Consider the following 10,957-nt stretch of genomic DNA (forward strand, 5'->3'; position numbering starts at 1 on the left):
TGGGATAAGCCTACAGATTAGAAATGTGGTTAGTCCCCAGTGTTGGATAAATTGCAGCATTTGTCTAGGAAGAGGGCCTAATCATATGCATGTGGGAGATTTTAGTAATGGGGGAGAAGGGATTCCTGGGTGCTACGCTTTGTATGGGTGTGTGCATTTGTGTAGCACCCGCAGTTTCTATCCCCCTTTCCTCTGATCTTCCCCACTCCCAGCTTTGTGGAAAACGTGTGTAAATGAATTGAATAATGCACTCAAGAAGGGCTCGCACACAAATACATCCACCAGGACCTTCTAAGTCCCCCCCCCCCCAGCACACTCTGAAGGCTTGCTGCACTAGTAAAACAGTGCTAAGAGACCAATTTCTCCACCGGTGCAAAATTGCCAAGTGTGATATTACTTGTCCTCGCTACAATTGTAGGTAGCTAGGAGGACAATGCAAATGTTAGTGATTCCACTTCAACAGACCTGTGGAAATGTTTAAAGTTTAGTAACAGGATCGACTGTCTTCATCTTTTGATCCATGAGCCCTTTCAAATTTAACAGTTAAATATATTCATGTGCAAAATACAAACCCAAAAGCAATAGGAAATGTTCCAGGAATGGTGGTGGTTGGAAATAAGTCAAGGGCTTATTTCTAAAGGTGTGTGATATGAAATAAGGGGATATTGCTTAAAACAGGGCAGAACACTTAAAATAATAATTTTAAAATCCCATCATTTCCTCCGCTTTGAAGCAACTTTTCCCCTTCAGTTAATCTACCTGTCATTAAAGCAGAACTCATAATCCTGCATCCTAAATATGGATTAAGGCAACAGCATCATTTGTCGCCTAGACTGAGACTGGTTCACCTAGCTAGGAGTAGATTCCACTGAAGCAGGGCAATGGACTCCTGAGCCAAAATTCTGCAAAAGCTGGTTTTGTGTATTATGGAACAAGAAGTCGAACCTGAAACAGGTAGCTGAATTTTGGATTGTTTCAGTTTTTGAAATCTGGCTGTCCAAAAGCAGATTGCTTATAATGCAGAGGAAACACTTAAAGCTGCACGGAAGCACTTCGAAGAGATGTATGCCTCATAGCTCTACTTCACACAATTCCTATCATCAGAGTGGTGAGTGCAGGACCATGTCTGCTGGCTACACTGTTACCTCCCCATTGACCGCCCCATCATCTTCCACATGCTGGAGGGCCGAACAGCAAGGAGCTGGATCTACTTAGATCCAGTGACCCAAGTGTGTGGTGCTGGGTTGGAGAGCCAGTGAGCATTTCCTTCCTTTTGCCTCCTCACACAATTGGAACTGGAATTGTGTGAGAAGGAACACATGAATAGGGCTATGGCATATCCACAATTGGATGAAGATTGTCAGCTTTCATGTGTGAAATGTTAGCAATCCCATACAAGTTTTATAAACGCCCTGAAGCTCAATGTTGCGCCAGTGAATGTTGTCACCTAAAACTGACTGTCAATATTCACTGCTGTACAGCTGCAAAGCAGACAAATACACAACGTAACTATTTTCAGATATTCACAACCTTTGTGCGGAATTGATAGTCACAGAATTTTGGACATGGTAGGCTAATAGTACGTCAGAAGCCTGATGGGGGAAGTGTACGTGGTGAAAAGGCTCAGAAAATGATTGACTTACAGGGCACAAGGCAATGAAACTTTGAATCTCCTTAATTTAAATAGGAAAGAGTTAAGCACATCCTTTTCTGCCCCACTGAAATCTATAGGATTCATAGTGGTCAAATTGTGTTCTTTAGCATGATGGATCTGTATGTTGGATGAACATCTGTGTTTCCTTTTGTATTAAAAAATATATTTTATTTTTTTTAAAAAAAAATCCTGCTTCTAAGCAGAGTCAGGAGCCCAAGTCATATTTCTGTATTGAAGAGAGAGCTTAACTCACAATACAGAAGGCAATTCACTGCCTTGACATTGGAAAATATTTGTAGCACCTCATAGTCCAAACAGCAAGACTTTGTCCGATTGATTTATCAGGGAATCTGGCCGATAAATTAATGTGGTGTCAGTAACAGTTTAAGCCAGATAACAAAAAGGGGATTCTTGTTATTATTTGGTACAAAAATTAGGCTTCGTGTTTTTAATTGGTAGCATATCCTGTTGGGAGTCTGCTGAATTTAAATCACAGCCCTTCCATGTTAGATGGGAGAAAACGGAAGTCTTAAAAAAGTAAGCCCTTTCATCCAGCGGTGTGGATTTTCTAAGAAAAGACAACAGGAAACAGTAAACATAGCAACACCATGAAAATAATTTTCTGATGCACTATTTCTTTCAGTGTTCAAAGACTACATCGCACAGACCAGAAAGGAAGCTGTTGTGTCATTAAAAACACAAGCAGCCTCAAACAGCTACCCTTTTGTAAAATGAGCACCCCCTTCCCCCTTGGACTGCCATATATCTCATAAATCTTTGCTTCAAACTAGGCTCAAACCATGAGCTGGCTCTGCCTCTTGCATTAATGGCTCGAAACTGTTGTGCATCATGTTCAAAGGGAACAGAGAGTATTTTTTTAAAGGAAAAAAACAAACTCCTGGTGCAGGATGCAATTATAACTGACAGCCAGATGTCTGCCCTGTCTGGTACAGCAAGCCTACCAAGAGATTGTAAAGGGTTCTTAAAGCCCCCTGGAAATAAGCAGGGCATCTGAGCGACTGATAACTTGGATAAACAACAACGCCACAAATCACTGGTGCAAGGCAGAGGGCTTGTTTGGGGGGTTGATCAAGATTTTAAGCGCTGAAGTCAACACCACCACCACCCCAGTGCTGTTTCCAGTCCTCTTTTTACTACGCCAGAAACAAATAATGGAGGACCAGGGTTGCAACAAGCATTATCTCTCCTTGGTTTCCATCATTTCATCCAATAAAGAGGAGGGCCTCATGCACAATTGTTTAGACTGCCAGGTTTAACGACCTACCTTGTGGTCGTTTATCCTATTAAATCACCCAGACCTCGGTCATTTGTGTCAATCTCTTTGCACTACGTTTGTGTTCTTTCTCCAGTAGGAAAGCATTTCGTACCAGCTGCCATTTGGTTACAGTCACTTGCCAAAGCACAGAACCACTAATAATAATAATAATAATAATAATAATAATAATAATAATAATAATAATAATAATAATAATAATAATAATTTATTATTTGTACCCCGCCCGAGTAGCTGGGTACCCCGCCCGAGTAGCGGTTTATGTTGTGCAAAATTAACCATGGAAAGAGAGGAAGGGAAGTCATGGATACCTTAAGGATGTAAAAAATGAGTACTTCAAATTGTAAAACAGAAAATTTAATAAAAAATTATATATATAAAGAAACTTCCATTATGTATCGTACTCCTCTAAATCCACCTCTGTAATATTCCATGTGCACAAGTCCAGACTACCCAGACTGGACGATGACACCCAAACTCAAAATGATATGGTTTGGAAGTCGAATCTACTAGGTTCCCAAACATACTTTGTTCCAAGGAAATTTAGAGTGGAATTCAACACAGTCTGTCTGCCCAAACTCCTTCAAGCACATACAAAAATGTGCCCATTAGGAGAAAATCACACTAAGATGCCTGCAAATTCTCTTGAGGACTTTAAAAAAACAACAACAACCAACAACAACAACAACAACAACAACAACAACTGCAAATTGATGCAGAAATATGGAGAGCTGAGCTTAAGATTGGGAGAAAAAGAGAGAAGCTGAAAGAAACAAAAATTGACAGATTCACCCATCCTTTGTCCAGGGGGTGCTGAATTCTTCCTTGCAGGAGAAGGGTGGTGCTGGTAAAAAAAAAAAGCTGGTAGCATTTCCCTCTCCAAGAAGCCCTCTTTGGCAAGAAGATATATTCATATATGCTTAGCATCAACTGAAGAGTTTGTGAATTAGCCATCACTGGTTCATTCCTGTATAGAACATTTGTGCCGCTTCATGTTAATACAAACACACTAATTTTCAATGGAGATGCTTCATGCATTGAGCTGAGTGCTCAAGGGATGAAAGAAGCATGGCCTGTACGTGTGGACCAACCCATAGAACGAAGTGCATGCTGACAATTAGCCATCAAAGTGATTTTAAAAGAACTTGAAGCATGTTGCCCGTGCGAGACATCTTGCCCAGATTCCCTCCCAAACAGAGCTGTTTCTGGTGCCATTAACGTAACACCTGGTCATTCGAATGATTGACCTGCTCGCTGTGTGTGTGAGGGAGAGAGTTGAAGTTAGAGAGAGAGAGAGAGAGAGAGAGAGAGAGATTTGTTGCCACCCCAGATCTTTAATAATAGTAGCAATACACTTGTTGGTAAGTGTGAAATACCGGGCTGTTGCAACATCCATTGATACAATGAGCCTTTGTGTTATGTTTCCCCCCTGTATACAACAGGAAAGCTGTGCATACAATAACCCAATGGAAGGAAAGTGGGTGTAAGAAACATTGCCCATGTTGCTTGTCATCACCATACTCTAGCTATCGGTGAGTGTATTTGTTTGAGAGAGAGAGAGAGAGAGAGAGAGAGAGAGAGAGAGAGAGAGAGAGAGAGGTTTGCCATGCAGGTAGTCAGTGTAAACAGCTCCTGTACGCCATTTCCTGTCCACTGGGAAACTGGCTAAGAAAGAGGTGCTCACAATGAGTTGTGCTTGTTTTTTATATAAATAACTCCTAACACTTTCCTGTTGCATAGGACTACAGAACACATAGAGAACCATCTTGTTTCTCAAGCTTTTCCCTACTTGCTCTGAGCCTCACCAACCCACCGGCAACCATCTTTCGGGCTGGTGTTTGTACGCAACACAGACACAGGTCCAACACCGGTGTGAAGGAGAGAATGAGGCACCTCCCAGAGCCAAACTGGTCATGACAGAGGGCAGCCCTCTATTCAAAGGGCTGTCAGGGGACTGTCCTCGGTTTGAAGGCATCATCCTCACCTGGAGGAGCTGCTGTTTTAAAGATCGAAGAACCCTAAGCAGGCACAGTGGCAGGTGCCTGGAGATTGCTCGCCTGCAGCTAGCAACTGGAAAATAGACTGAGCAACCATATGGTTTTCCTCACTATGATGGGATTGAATCACAGAATCATGGAATTGTGGAGTTGGAAGGGACCACGAGGGTCATCTAATCCAAACGGCCTCAGTCCAGTATACCTGAAGGAGCGTCTCCACCCCCATCGTTCAGGCCGGACACTGAGGTCCAGCACCGAGGGCCTTCTGGCGGTTCCCTCACTGCGAGAAGCCAAGTTACAGGGAACCAGGCAGAAGGCCTTCTCGGTAGTGGCACCCGCCCTGTGAAATGCCCTCCCACCAGATGTCAAAGAGAAAAATAACCACCAAACTTTTAGAAGACATCTGAAGGCAGCCCTGTCTAGGGAAGCTTTTAATGTTTAATAGGTTATTGTATTTGGGTGTTTTGTTTGGAAGCTGCCCAGAGTGGCTGGGGAAACCCAGCCAGATGGGCTGGGTATAAATATATTATTATTATTATTATTATTATTATTATTATTATTATTATCCCTTGCAATGCAGATTTTTTTTTCTGCCCAATGTAGGGTTCAACCCCAAGACCCTGAAATTAAGAGTCTCATGTTCCACCAATTGTATTTCTGTTGAAATGACAGTGCTCCCCGCCCCCATGGGCATGTATACATGCATACATTAGCACATGCAAATGCTATGGCAATCTGTATATTTTTAAAGTTGCATTTCCTCTTTTTTGGCAAGATGTAAGTGTAGTTATAGAGGAAGAGGAGGAGGGAAGGGTCTGGTTTTAAAAGAAAGGGAATGGGGGAGTGAGGGATACTGAACCCTCCCCATGGCTCATCCTGAACCCTCCTATAGCCCCTCTTTCCAGGCAGTTCATTTCCACCCATCAGTGTCTACTTATCAGAACTTCCCATGACAGCCCACTCCTTCATGGTGTGTGGTTCGCCACATCCCCCTGGCAGATGTTGGAGGACTAGAGGAGCATTGGCCAACCAATGCACACATAGCTCATTGCAAAGGAAGAAATTCGGATTGGCTGGACAACAGCCCATCAAGATGCCATTGTTTGTGTGGGCAAATTTAAACCTGCTTCTGGCTTTAGGAGCATTTTTCAATGACAATTTGTGAATCTACACAGCCACTAGTTTAGAACCATAGAATTGTGGCATTGGAAGAGACCCTGAGGATCAGCACCATTTTGTTTGTTTGTTTGTTTAAACCGGACCATTCTTGGGCATGGCACTTTATCACCTCATTAAAAAGATAGATATCTGCCACAGGGAACTTACACACCGTATTTATTTATTTATTATTTATTTAAGTTTCTAGACTGCCATTCATCTGAGGTTCACAGGGCGGTTTACAATATAAAAACACAAAAACGTGTGACGTAGTAACAAGCAAAGACAATAACACACCACACACAGTTTAAAAGGCCTAGGAGAAGACGAATGTCTTTGCCTGGTGCCTAAAGACATGTAATGAAGGTGTCAGGCAAGCCTCCTCCAGGCAGCCACTGCGGAAAAGACCTGCTCTCATGTTTTTGTTATTTTGCTGTTGTTATTTGTATACCACCCTATGGGACGCGGATGGTGCTGTGGGTTAAACCAGGACTTGCTGATCAGAAGGTCGGTGGTTCGAATCCCCGCAACGGGGTGAGCTCCCGTTGCTCGGTCCCTGCTCCTGCCAACCTAGCAGTTAGAAAGCACGTCAAAGTGCAAGTAGATAAATAGGTACCACTCCGGCGGGAAGGTAAACGGCGTTTCCATGCGCTGCTCTGGTTCGCCAGAAGCGGTTTAGTCAAGCTGGCCACATGACCCAGAAAAACTGTCTGTGGACAATCGCTGGCTCCCTCGGCCTATAGATGAGCGTTGCAACCCCAGAGTCGGCCACGACTGGACCTAATGGTCAGGGGTCCCTTCACCTTTACCTTTCTACCACCCTATACCTGCAGGTCTCAGGATGGTTCACAGGATTGCTGTCCTCCAGGCCTCTTGCAGAGAATGCACATAAAGAAGGGCCTCAGATGATGATCGCAGGATCCAGGTTGCATCATATGGGGAGATGCAGTCCTTGAGGTATTGCAGTCCTGAGTTGCTTATGGTCTTAAAGGTCAAAGCCAGCACTTTGAATTGGGCCTGGAAACTGATTAGCAGTCAGTGCAGTCAGGCCAGGACAGGTGTGATATGCTCAAGCCGTCTGGCCCCGGTGAGCAACCTGGCCGCTGAATTTTGCACCAGCTGAACCATCTTCAGAGGCAGCCCCATGCATAACATGTTGCAGTTACTGAACCTAGAGGTTACTAGACAATAGAATAAGGAGAACACAGTAGTTCTGGCCTGATTCACTGACCTCATAGGCTGCTTTTACCATTTTATTCTGCTGCTAGCGTTTATAATGTGTTTTGTGATTTTAAAATTGCTCTAAGCCACTCAGAACACTATTTCTGCAATGGAAGGGCGAGGCAGACATCCTCTTAAATAATTCCATTGTAAGATTTTGATTTTCTCCACATAAATCTCCCCAGCTCTTTAACAACTGGATAAAGTTTGTCCACTTTTGCCACTGTGTTTACATGAAAATAGAACCTTCTTCTGTCTATGCACAAATATGGCCACTTAAGACTCTTTGTATGGATTTGGCTCAGTTTTGGGAAAGCGTGGAGTTAAAAAATAAAGGGCGATACACAAGTATGTGAGATCTGATGGATACCATGAATACTTTTTTTAGAAGGAAAAAAAAGGGGGGGGGGGAAATAGAGAGATACATATTGTGCTCTCCACCCCCACAGCAAATGTTTCCTGTCACACAGTTGGCATTCGCCCCGTACAGAGAACTCCCGTTTCCATTGACGTCACTGGGAGTTCCATGTCCAGGACATGATGCCAAATCCATCGACAGCAGCAAGAATGGGAGGGAGAGGCATTTCACTGAATTGCTGGCATTTTTCCTAGATCAGAACAAACTCCACAGGGAGAACCAAGGGTCACACTTTTGGCTTCTCCTATTTCACTCGGACAATTTCACAGGACAATTGGGGATGGATGGAACAAAGAAAGGGCTGTAGCTATTGCCCTGCACCTGACTGCTCAGACAGAAAGCTCTGGAAGTCAATGAAATTCACGCGTGTACACTGACTGCAGGTCTGTGCCCACGAAACACCGTCAAGTCCTGTGCCCATAGCTCAAAGGCATGTTGGACCCTGATGGACCAACCCATAAAGTCCAGATTGCCAGATTGCGCTAGTGGCAGCTGACCCTACAGAGGAGAAGAGGACCCCAGTTCTCCATAGCAGAGGTTCATAGGCTCTCAGTCCTCTTTTTGTTGACCATCCATCTTTCTGTAGAAGTTCTTCCTTGGCTTAAGCAGTTCCTGAAGGATAGGATGAAAGACAGTGAGATGACGCCTCCCTCGAGTATGAAAGGTCTTGGGTTCCAGATATTTGACAGTCCATACCCTCCAACATTTCTCCAGTGAAAATAGGGGTGTCCATAACAACAGCAGCAGCAGCAACAACAACAACAACAGTAATAGTAATACCCCAGCTATCTCACTGGATTGCCCCAGCCAGTCTGGGCAGCTTCCAACAAATACAAAATAATAAAAAAACATTAAACATTAAAGAACTTCCCTATACACAGCTACCTTCAGACGTCTTCTAAAGGTTGTATTGTAACTTATCTCCTTGGCTCGGGGGGTCACATAACTCCAGACCCTCCAACATTTCTCCAATGAAAATAGGGATGTCTAAGGAAAAGCGGATATTCTGGGATCAAATCAGAAAGCGGGATGGTTTCTGTAAATCTGGGACTATCCCTGGAAAACAGACACACTTGGAGGATCTGCGACTCTACACAGCCAGGGCAAAAGGAGGTTCAATCTCACCCCACTCCTTTTGTTTTAAAAATAGCAGTATCCTACAGTATTGTATTTGGATTGTGGAGGTCTCAGTTCTGGTCCCTGCTTCACCGTGAAGCTTGCTTTGTGGGCCATTACACACCGTCTACCTTTAGTCTAATGTGTTTGTTTGTTTGTTTATTGACTGACTTACTGACTATGTTTTTAGGCTGCCCAAATGGTTCTCTGGCTGTTGTTGAGATGATCATGTACACAGTTAAAACCACAATGATGGCGCTTTTAGACCGTGGCGCTCACTACAGAGGCTTTTTGTGTCTTTATAATTTATGCCTCTTCTTGTTTAGTAGCTTATTATTTATTGTTGGTAGTTTTACGCATTTTATTGGCTTTGCGCATGGTTTCTGTGTTGTAAAGCACTTTGTGGTTCTAAGAGGCAGAAAAAAATGGGGTATAATTATATATAATTAATATCACATAAAAACATCCGCTGCTTCCCTTCTCTCCAACACATCGCTGCTTTGCTCATTGAGAAAGGACTGTAATGGTCACATACATTTAGAGCGCATGGCTTTCCCCAAATAACCCTGGGATCTGTAGTTTGTTAAGGGTGCTGGGAATTGTAGCTCTGTGAGGGGCAAACTATAGTCCTTAGGATTATTTTGAGGAAGCCATGAGTTTCAAATATGTATTAAATGTGCTTCAAAGGTATGAACAATGTCTCAACTTCCTCCAGTTCTTGCAGGCAATATAGAGTTCAGGGTGCTTTTGTTTTCTCCAAGCCCTGGAATAAGATCTTCTCTCCAAAAATGGGGAAATGGCCAAATAAAAATAAAAAAGCATTCCAGGCAATGCTTCATCTGCCTGTGCTGTCACTTCCATCGCAGTGGCTGAGAACATGAAAACATGAGTTGGCTTTTTCAGCTTTTCCCAAACTGGGCTGGGAGCCACCAGCAAAAGCTTTCCCCTTTCCCATACTGAGTGCGCAGATCTTCATAGGGAGTTTGGAGAGTTGTGTGTCTAATGATCCAATGGAAAACAAGTCCTCTGTTCCTACATCTTGGAAGGCAAGCACAGGACTGATTTATAGACTCATACCAGGGTGAGGTCCAACTAGCAGGACTCATATGAGTCATACTCATGTCATGTGACCTTCGTATAGACCAGCCTCCCCCAAGCTGATGCCCTCCAGATGCAGTTGACCTCCAGCTCTAAGCATCTCTAGCCAGCAGGGCCAGTGGTCAGGGATGATGGGAGTTGTAGTCCAACCGTGTCCAAGGGACACCTAGTTGGGCAAAGCCAATCTGAAAAGGCATGAAAATGGGCTACTTCCTTGTTTTAAAGTACCCAGTTTTTGAGGGTCTGACATCTATGTCAGGCACAATTTGCAAGTTCCATAGGGGGTATTATCAGCATATGAATGAATAAAGTAAACAATAACAGACCCTCCAAGTGTCCCTATTTTCCAGGGACAGTCCCACATTTACAGAAGCCGTCCTGGTTTCTGATTTGATCCTGGAATGTCCTGCTTTTCCTTACGATGTCCCTATTTTCATCGGAGAAATGTTGGATGGTATGGAGTTATGCGACTCCCGAGCCAAGAATATAAGTAACTGTACAATCTTTAGAACACATCTGAAGGCAGCCCTGTATAGGGAATTTTTTTAATGTTTAATATTTAGTACGTTTTTATATATGTTGGAAGCTGCCCAGAGAGGCTGGGGCAACCCAGTTAGATGAGTGGGGTATAAATAATAAATTTGTTGCTGTTGTTGTTGTTGTTGCTGCTGTGAAGTAGGATGTTCCTATTTTGATCAGAAAAATGTTGGAGGATATGCAATATTAGCAACATGTGAATGAATAAAATTATTTTCAAAACCCTCCACATAGGTGCAACTAAAAATGTCGAACAAAGCACGTCAGAGAGAAAATAGTGGCAGGAAGAAGTGGGGGTAAACTTGGTTTCCCTCCTCCCTCCCTTTTCTGGCATGTTTTTAGGAAACAGCATACCTCAACGGAGCACATTTAACGCTAAAACAAAGCTGCCCACCTTGCTTTCAGTGTCAGGAAATAGAGCCATTTCTCCTTTTGACACAAGAATGAGTCGAGCGACATGTGTT

This window comes from Podarcis bocagei (genome assembly GCF_964188305.1).
Source record: "Podarcis bocagei genome assembly, chromosome: 1".
NCBI lineage: Eukaryota > Metazoa > Chordata > Lepidosauria > Squamata > Lacertidae > Podarcis > Podarcis bocagei.